Genomic DNA, 10,430 nt, shown 5'->3' on the forward strand with positions numbered 1-10,430 from the left:
ATTGTGCTTGACAAAGAAAGCAGAAATACTGCACTGTGTACCTGTCCACTCTGACTACTTGCTGGCTCTGACCTCTTTTTTTTGTCATGAATTTTAATGAAAGAAGGGCGTTTATTTGCATGTCGCGGCAGTGTAGTCTGCATCACTTCTCCATCTGTGTTTTGAATAACATGCATCATTTGCCGTAGGGCGGCAGAAAAGGCGTATAAAAGGTTCTACAAGATCTTCTAAAATGGCTCTAATGAAACATGAAGTTCAATTACCCGTCGAACATAACACTGTGGGGGAGAATGGGTCGGTCCCACTGATCGCGCAGTTTATTTGGGGAAGCTGTTTTTGTTGCTTTGGCAGCTAATTCACTGAAGGAATTATGCAAATTAGGCAACAGTGAAATGCACATGTGAAAATCTGTGCCCAATGCAAGATGCACGGCACAGTTCCCCATTATGTGCCTACTTAAACTGTGCTGTGGGTAGTTAGTGAGTCTCACCACAATAATATTGTTCCTTCTTTAGTGTAAATAAGTGGCGTTTTTGGATCTCCATCTAATATACGTTATCTGTAAGTTTCGTGCATGACCAGGAGTCATTCACTGATATAATATACTGATACATTCACCGGCCACTTTATTAGGTACACCTGTCCAACTGCTCGTTTATGCAATTTCCTAATCAGCCAATCACATGGCAGCAACTCAATGCATTAGACAATGTCAAGATAATCTGCTGCAGTTCGAAATGGGGAGGAAAGGTGATTTAAGTGACTTTGAACTTGGAATGGTTGTTAGTGCCATATGGGCTGGTCTGAGAATTGCAGAAACTGCTGATCTACTGAGATTTTTATGCACAACCATCTCTAGGGTTTACAGAGAATGGTCTGAAAAAAGAGAAAATATCTTCTTTTAATGGTAGCACAGACTCCACTTAATCTACTGGATACAATAAATTCAGGAAACTCCAGAATTAATCAAAAAGGTTATCATTTATTTTCCAGATACAAATGCATCATGCCGATTACAGAATCAAACAATAAAAGCCGATTCAGAAATAAATGCAGAACATCAACTACTCAAAGGTAAATCTAAGAGATGCAAATCTAAATTATACATAGTGTTGAGTTTGAGAGCTCTTCACTACGGGCTGGTCTGGATATAGACTTGCGACCCCGAAACATTTCGTCCTTCTCTTTAAATATACTTGGAGAGTACTAATGTTATGAGAACCAGCGATCGTTCTCCGGAGATCGCTGGTTTCCACTTTACCAGGACTACACTTCCGCATATCCCAGGACTACATTTTCATACATGCACTTCTTGCAGACACGCACAACTGTTCATTCATCTAGCCTGATTACAATCACCAGCTGAACCTTGTCACAGGCTGATATCACACCATACATAAGACACTCATGAACTCATCCAGTTTGCAGAGTTTTGTTTGCTACATAGTGACATTACAACGCGTTTCTCCCTGTCTTGTTTATCCGTGGTTTTAGACCCTAGCCTTGCATTCCTTGTTATTCTGTTTAGCCACCTGCCTTTAGACCTATTGCCTGTTATATTGACGACAATTCTGGATTTGCCTGTATATACCCGTTTGCACCTGTATGGCCACTGCTTGCCTGACGCTGAATAAACCTGCATATTGGATCTTACCTCAAGTTGTATCTGTCACTCCCTTCCCCGGTCGTTACAACTAAATGGTTCTTTAATTAAAGTTAACCAGTGACTTAAAGATTTACACATCTGATAGGATTTGATCAAAGATAGTAAACAAAACCTTGTTACCAGTCTCCTGAGTATTTATCAATACCAGAGGGGAGGGAAAGTTCAGGAAAGTCTGTCCTGGGCTTTTTTCTTCACATTCCAGAGTTTTTGTTTTTTATTACGGGGTTCTTTTTAATTCAGAGTAAAATCCATCCCCACACAAGGTAGGACAAATCGACAGAACACCTCCTCCTATCTGCTATCTGTTAAAAATATGTAACAATGCCTAAAATCAGATAGCCAGGAGGGATTTTTTTTGTTGTTGTTAAAATATTGGTGTCTTATGCAGCAAGTCCAGAGATCATACCTGCCAACATTTGTCTGTGAAAGTCTGGGAGACTGGGGGAGGGGGGGATAGGTTCGGGGGTGAGGTGTCTGAATAACACTGTTAAGAACTGGGTACTGTGTATTGTGGTGTTAGTAACTACTATGAAGCCTGTTTCAGGCGGCCGCTGCGATCGGATCCTGTACCAATGTTAGTGGACATTACGGGAGTTTTCCGGAGGAAATAACAAAACGGGAAGGTGGCAGGAGATCGGTCTAAAATAAATTAGTGTACTGTAAGAAATTCTCTTTAATCTGTAATAAGACAAAAAATTGGTCATGAACGTCTATTTTCTTTAAAAAAAAAAGCACTTTAAAAATGTAAAATATTAAAACCATCAAATACCCCAAAAAATATATTAAAATAATAATAATACAGTAGATAAGAAATAATGACAAACAGAATACATTTGATAAATATGACTTCAATAATGATAATAATAACAATAATAATAATAACAATAATAAAAAGTTTAAATTATTTTAATAAGATAAATGAATTTATATTAACCAAATCTTATGATGTGCAGGCTGTAAATCATTACTTGAGCTAACTGAATTCAACTGGAAGAAGAAAGTGACATATACATGTAGGATGCCTTGAGGCCAATTATGGGTGAACTAACAATTTAATGAAGAAATCTGAAGCAATTAAAGAGTTTAGCACCAAATCCTCGGGCAGCAAAATAAGCATGTTCCACGTGAGTCATTATTCATATAGTGTCTGCGTTACGGTTGATTCTCCTTGACAGTTATAGCTACTAATGCATGCTAATTGCAAACACTGCAAATGAGTGCAATGCAGCTGTTTGTTTTAGATTCCTTAGAGGCGTTGGCTTGCCTGAGCCCTCACATGAAAAAATACTAAAGTAGTGTTTTAAAAACACTATAGTAAATTTATAGTGTATTTTGAACCATACTACAGTAAAATACTTGAATTATTGTGTTGTGGTAATTCTATAGTTGCTATGGTGCAACAACTACCAGTGTTGGGGAAAGTTTTAAAAGTAATCGGTTACAATATTGATTTACTCACCCAAAAAGTAACTAGTTGCGTTACCTAATTTTTAAGGTAAGCAATGTGTTAAGTTACTTTTGAATTACGTTAGCCTGGCTGAGGCTTAATCTCTTTCAGAACTTGCAGGGTTTTTTTTAAATAGTGGAGTTCTGACATTAACAATGCTCTATATTCTACACTACACTTTCATTTACCTTTAAAAAAAAACCATATAAAAGATAACAATTTAGGATAGTGTTGTCCAGGGGCGAATTTAACCAATAAGCAAAGTAAGCAGACACTTGGGGCACCAGGGAATTTTGGGGCCTACAATAAATATCTAGAAATATGAATTATAGCTATAACATTGTATTTTCTACCATTTCCTGTCATATGTATGTATGGTGAGGGTCTGACAAAATTTTAAGAATTTTAATTATTACAAAAAAATATTCTATTTATCACATCTATGCAAATTTGTCTTACATCCCCAATCATAGAGCAGTCCAGCAATCAAATCAAGTAAAAGTTTTGTTTTAAAAAACATTTATTATTTTGTATTTATTTATTAGGCTGTTTTTAGTAGCAAATTAATTTTAAGAAAACAAATCATTTAAAATGTAGATATTGCATAAAGATAAAACATAAAAAAAGATATGGAGTTATATTAGAAGCTGTTTTTTTATTATCAAAAAGGTGTATATTAGGTCTTTTGAGCCACATGGCTGGAATTGCTTAGGTCCCCCAAATTACTAAATCCACCCCTGATGTTATATTCTGACAACATCCTGACCCAAAGCTCTACTGTACACTCTCAGAAAAAAAGGTACACGTTGGTTAAAAGTAATGTTTTGTACCTTTGTAAAAGTTGTACCTTATATGGTACAGGAAAGACCTCTTATGATACTGTTCTGTACCTTTTATGGTACAATTGAAATGAAGGTACACAATTGTTCCCATATAAAAAGTACAAACATGTTGAACAACTCCTTTATTGCAATATCTATGAAAATAAATAAGACTGGAAAGGCAAAGTGATTTCATGAATAATTTCCATATTAAAACAAAGATCATCATTTAAAAGCATAAGTTTAAAATAACTTATAAACATTAATAAGTTCTATAATACAAAACAACTGGTAAAACAAGATTAGAGATATTGTAAACTAAACATTTAAGGCTTTCTAATAAACATTTGGTAAGCATTTTGACACTAACTGTTAAAGTACAAAGTGTCACTCTTTTCACTGTGCGGTACCTTCATGGATCAGATTTGTACCTTTGACGAAGGTACACTATTGCATCTGCAGGTTTTAAAAACCAAAGGTACATTTTACTTTCCCATGGTACAAATCATGTCCTTAAAGGTACAAACTGCAATGATGCAAATTTGTTTCTTTGTCTTAAGGTACAATTCTGTCCATAAAAAGGTACTGCCCAAGTGAAAATGGTTTGCACCTTCTTTGGTACAACACTGTATTTTCTGCAAGTGTAAATGCTGTATATACAGATTAATGAAAGTTTAAAGCAGAGATGCTCAAAGTAGGGCATGCAGGCCAAAGTTGGCTCAGTGTAACTTTTGATTTGGCCCACAATCCTATCTGAGAAGACACAATGTGGAAGAGGGTTGGGGTGAATGCCTTTAACATTGTTGTTTCTGGTTTGACATAATCCTTTTTTTTTATTATTATTGCTGAGCGTTAAAAAAAAACCCAGATCTGAATTAAATGTTGTAAATGAATCTGAGTTTTTAAAATGTAAATAATATCATTCAACTGATAGAGAACTATGCATAAGACTTTGGTGAGGGAAAAAAGTTATTTATATACTTTATTTATATACTTATTAAAAGTATATAAATAAGGTACGCGAGCTGTCACTTGGGTGGTACCTTTTCAAAAGGTACAAATTTGTACCTAAAAGTTTTATATTAATACCTCAATGGTACATAGTACCTTAAAAGTACAAAAGTGTTCCTCTTAAACTTTTTAGGTATATATACAGTACTTTTGAGGTACCAATATGTACCCTTTAAGTACAAACATGTACCTTCTGAATACCACACCAGTGACATGCAGCTTGCGTACCCTTGTGTACAGTAAATGTTTTTATTTTTACTGTAATATGTCCATTATAAAAGGTCAAAATTAATATGTTAATATAAAGCAATGTTTTCTAGTTATTTTTTAAATATTATTAAATAAATTAGAAAGTTACCCATGGGAACTTTGTTCCCACTAGCCTCAATCAAGTGTGTTTTTTGACCCCTTGTAAGAAAAAGTTTGGGCGCTCCTGGTTTAAAGGGCCATGAAACCCCCTCGTTTCAGCAGGGTGTTTTCACACCTCTTCTTTGGAAAAAGTCAGAAAAGTGGGGGTGTCCAGCTCTGTTTAGGGGGGAGTGTCGGAGAAACTAAAGTGGGAGGGTGTGGGAGTGTCTATTTGGACACGCGCGAGTTTCAGTCAAAATACACAGGAGAAAGGGATGGTGTTTAACCTAATTATTTGCCAAATTATTAAATGTCGGACTTTAACTGCAGTTTGGCTCTTTCATTCAGGGAATTCATTCATGCCCCTCGCGACAAATGAGATATTTGTTTCGAGGAACTGCTCTAAGCGTGTATTTTTCATGCAATGTTTGATACCGCACGGCGAATGACAGAAAAAAAAACTCCGCATTTCCCGGAAACTTAGATGCACACGGCAGGTAGCGTCCGAAAGCCGCGTGTGTTATTCCGGTCACAAAATGCGGTGCTAACATGTTTGCACTCAATGCAATAGTTAACTTATTTGATACGAACAAACTGAATATACAAAGAGCACTGGTCGCTCACTTACCAAATCTGTAGAGACAGGACAATCCCCAGCAACTAGAGCCGCGTCTTTATGAAGAGAAGACTACATCCGGAATCCGGATTTCAGTGTTTGCAGATGAGAACAGCTCTCAGGTAAACAATGTTCCTCCTTAGACACCTAAGTTATTGTTGTCGAGCGTCGCGTACACTGTTAATCCACACGTGACTCTGAGCTCTCACAGAGAGAAAATGAAAACGAAACTTAATGGCAGCAAACTGTAAAAGCAACACTTCACGCTTGTTTTGCCAACACAACGTGGCGTCTCTGTGGTGTAAAGACGGTGACACTAATGAATATTAATGAAGTTGCACAATAGAGCGCGCTGATTGGTTTGAACCAAGCCTTACTCATGCATTAATGCATCACTCTGTAAGACGTAATAAGGCACACTCTGGCACAGACGTCCAGTCTGCACGCTGGTATACACGCTATTATGTCATGACCGTGACGCAGCTTCAAAAATTCGTTTCAAACAGGAAGTACGAATTTGCTTGAAATAACGCAAAAACAACCAATTTACACTTTTTAGTGAAATATAGGTGTCCTAATAGTGTTTTTAGCAGTGTGGGACACATATACGACTGTCAACAGCTCAAAAAATGTGTTTTGGTGTTTCGTGACCCTTTAAAGCAGTGTGTTTGCTACTTTTGTACTTGTGCCTTATTAGTTAAATAAAATATCTGTCCATTGAGACATTCCCATTTTCCTTTTCTTAGATGCGTTTAAAATACATGAGAATACTCCAATCGCAGATATTCAAGGCTCTGTATAAAAATGACCTCGGTATTAACTAATAATAGCTCATATTACTTTAAGTATGCTGTAGTAGCGTTTATTAACATTTGCTGTAATACTTGCTAAATAATAATGCTATAATACTTGTACTATATAATATATTAGGCTATATGGTTCAAAAACATTATACCATGTATTTTAAATTTCTGTAGTATTTTTTATTTGTATTATCCTTTGAATACAACGTAACCTACATTCACCACAGCTCACACCGTTACCTGAATTCTGAGAGAGAGAGAGAGAGAGAGAGAGAGAGAGAGAGAGAGAGAGAGAGAGATTCACGAGCTCTTGAATGTAAATCAGACTCTCTCTCCCACAGACTCTCTCCTCCTGCTTCTGCACCGGAGGCTGAGCTGCGGCGGAGTGACGATTTCACCCCTCACGCCTCATTAACGGGGATCCGCCTGCGCGTGAGAGTGCGGTTTGCACACAGACCGAGTGCGCATCCGCATCTGCACGCGCTAATGTGAGGAAAAGCTCCGCAAGAAATATCTAGTGTGGGTGGAAGGACAGAAGGAAGAGAGAGGGACGCGCAGGAGCTCCATGGAAAACGCAGGCTATGGCCACCGCATAGGAAACCATCGCGACCGCTGCATGGTGTGAAGTAAGTGCCACAATTTTCTCATCAAATACGACGCGTGCATCCTTTGTGCATGGCTGTAATTATTTGGTGCATGTTGGGGTGAATGTGCAGTGAGTCACTCTGGATGGACGGATGGATGAGTGATGTTTTCTGCTCCATATCGCTGGGAATCATAAGGACATTGAGGAGGAGGATGGTGGGGGTGTGGTATTCCCCAAACGCTAGCTCTAATTACCCTGTATGGCAAAATCCCTTTAGGGTTTTACGCTCTTATTGGCTTTTGCATCCCCCACATTTAATGGCCTGGAATTGCGATGCTGTCGGATGATGCTTTGCGCGTGGTGACTTGATTTTGAAACGTGCATGTGGTTTTTTTGGGGGGTAGGGGGTGCTTGAAATCTGGAGACGCGTCCACATCAAAGATGAGACAGTAGCCTAGTGTAGTAGATTTAGACACGTACACACACACACACACACACACACACACACACACACACACACACACACACACACACACACACACACTGTGTAATCCAGGTGCTTACAGCAGCACGCCGGCAAGAGGATTACAGTGCTGAGCATGTGTTGTATTATGTTGGGTTGGCCGAATGAAGGGATGCAGAGAAGAGAGAGAGAGAATGAGTGTTAGAGACTGGATAAATCGTGCAGCATGTCTTGGTGAGTGCGAGTTTCATCAATAGAGGATGCATGATGGCTCGTGTTTGGATTAAATCTGTCAGGTTGTTAAATGGACAGTTCACATATTAGTTATAATTTGCTGTAAAGGCTAATATGAGGAAAATCAGTGGGATTTGGTTTGCTTGAATCCTAATGTCATTTTTGAATTCATGACCCTTTTTGGTGTAATAATAGAGAGACCCCTTATTTATAATGCAAAACGTTTAGGATTTCAATAAAAATGTATGTCACATCTTGAAACTGTTCATGAATTGTCTAAGAGAGAAATATCATACACTGAAAAAAATTATTCAAAGATAATTCCTTGGATTTACTCAATATTTTTACGTTAAGTGGTTGTAAACAATTAATTTGTGTTGAATTTAAACAAACAAATTAAGCTGAACATTATTGAATTTAATTTGTTTGTTTAAATTCAACACAAATTAATTGTTTGCAACAGTTCTGCATGCAACACTTTTTTCAGTGTATTGTGGGTTTTTTGTGAAATAAAGGTGTACTTTCACACTGTTATAGATTAAGCTATGGTAACTAATAACCTTACCTTTCTGATTTTGATTGCAATGCAATAATATGCACCTTTTGTAAAGCTGCTTTATTACAATAATTATTATGAAAATGCAAATAAACTTACATTGTATTTGTTTTAGTAAATTATACATTTTTTTTAAAATTGTGCCTTACAGTTTGCTCAGGATGAAAATGTTCTTGGTGCAATAAAATATTTACTCTATATTGGATCACTGATATAACCCAACTAAGTGTAATTTAAATTGAACTCAAAGAAAAAACAACAACAACACTAGGTTTGTCTTTTTGCAACAATCCATAATTTTATAGTGTACTTACTGTAAAAAAACAACAACTAAATATTAGATAAATATTAGCTTGTATTAATATTTTATTCAGATTTAAATGTTCACAATGTGAATTCTTCTTCTTCTTCTTTAATCAGATCTATAACCTATTAAAATTACATTCAATCAATTAAAGTCTTATGGGCTTTTTTTCCACAAGACTGTTATAATGCATTTAACGGTCCTCATAATTTTAAGTTTTAAATTAGTTTTAAAGAATTTTTACAATAAAGGGTGATAAAAAAAATAATACCACAACTTTGAAAATCTGTATTTAATCAAAGAAACATGATTAAACCTGGGTAATTAATCAATGTAAAGAGTACTTAAAGTTGATCAAATCTTTAGAGCTTTTAAATCAACGACAGAAAGAGCTTAGCTCTCCTTTACTCCTTTGCAGAGTTCTCAATTTTCAAAGTTGTGGTTTTCTTTTTAAATCACCCTGTATTATGATTTTAAAAAGTATGTACATTTATGTGCATGCATTATATCATCTTTGCATCAAATTACAAAAAAAAAAAAAAAAATATATATATATATATATATATATATATATATATATATATATATATATATATATATATATATAATTACTGCTTATGTGATTTTTATTGCAGAATGTAAGGGCAGGACAGTCAATTTACTTCGGCTTTCCTATTTCTAAAAATCTTGAAACACCATCATGGAGTTTTTCTTTTATAATTTCAGCAAATTCGAGTGTAAAAAATATTTGTTGTATTCTCCTATTTACTGTGCTCCAGGTGTACCCAACTATCATAACTTCTGCTGCTGAGACACCTGGAAAGGGCCCATTGGGAAAAACAATATTCAAGAAATAACAATGTTCATTAGCATACTAAGATCCTTCTACATAAATCTGTATCTCAACAGGTCAGATAATTAGGATATTCCTTGGTGAACTATACATTTAGGTTCTTGTATGCAATGCTCTTTTTTAGGGTTAGGAATGTAATAAAGCCTTAATAGTAACATTAAGATTTGTTCAGAAAAGATGTTACTTTTCTAAAGGATAGTTTTTTTTCTTTCTGAAAAAAATAAATAAATAAACAAGCATCTTCCAAGTCTAGTCAAAACCAGTGCAGAATTCAGTAACTTTATTCTGATGGTCATTTTTGATCATTCAGTTGACTTTAAGAGCAGCGCTGTGGCGCAGTAGGTAGTGCAGTCGCCTCACAGCAAGAATCTTGCTGGTTCGAGCCTTGGCTGTGTCAGTTGGCATTTCTGTGTGGAGTTTGCATGTTTTCCCTGTGTTGGTGTGGGTTTCCTCCTGGTGCGCTATATGATTCAGGTGAGCTAAAGTGTCCATTGTGTATGTGTGTGAATGAGTGTATGGGTGTTTTCCAGTGATAGGTTGCAGCTGGAGGGGCATCCGCTGCGTAAAACATATACTGGATAAGTTGGCAGTTCATTCCACTGTGGCGACCCCTGATTAATAAAGGGACTAAACGGAAAAGAAAATGAATAAATGAATGACTATACGTAACGTTGACCCTACATGCCAACTATCTGTCATTAGAGCTTTAGTAAACTCACCCA

Source organism: Danio rerio, chromosome 3 (assembly GCF_049306965.1).
Source record: "Danio rerio strain Tuebingen ecotype United States chromosome 3, GRCz12tu, whole genome shotgun sequence".
NCBI classification, from domain to species: domain Eukaryota; kingdom Metazoa; phylum Chordata; class Actinopteri; order Cypriniformes; family Danionidae; genus Danio; species Danio rerio.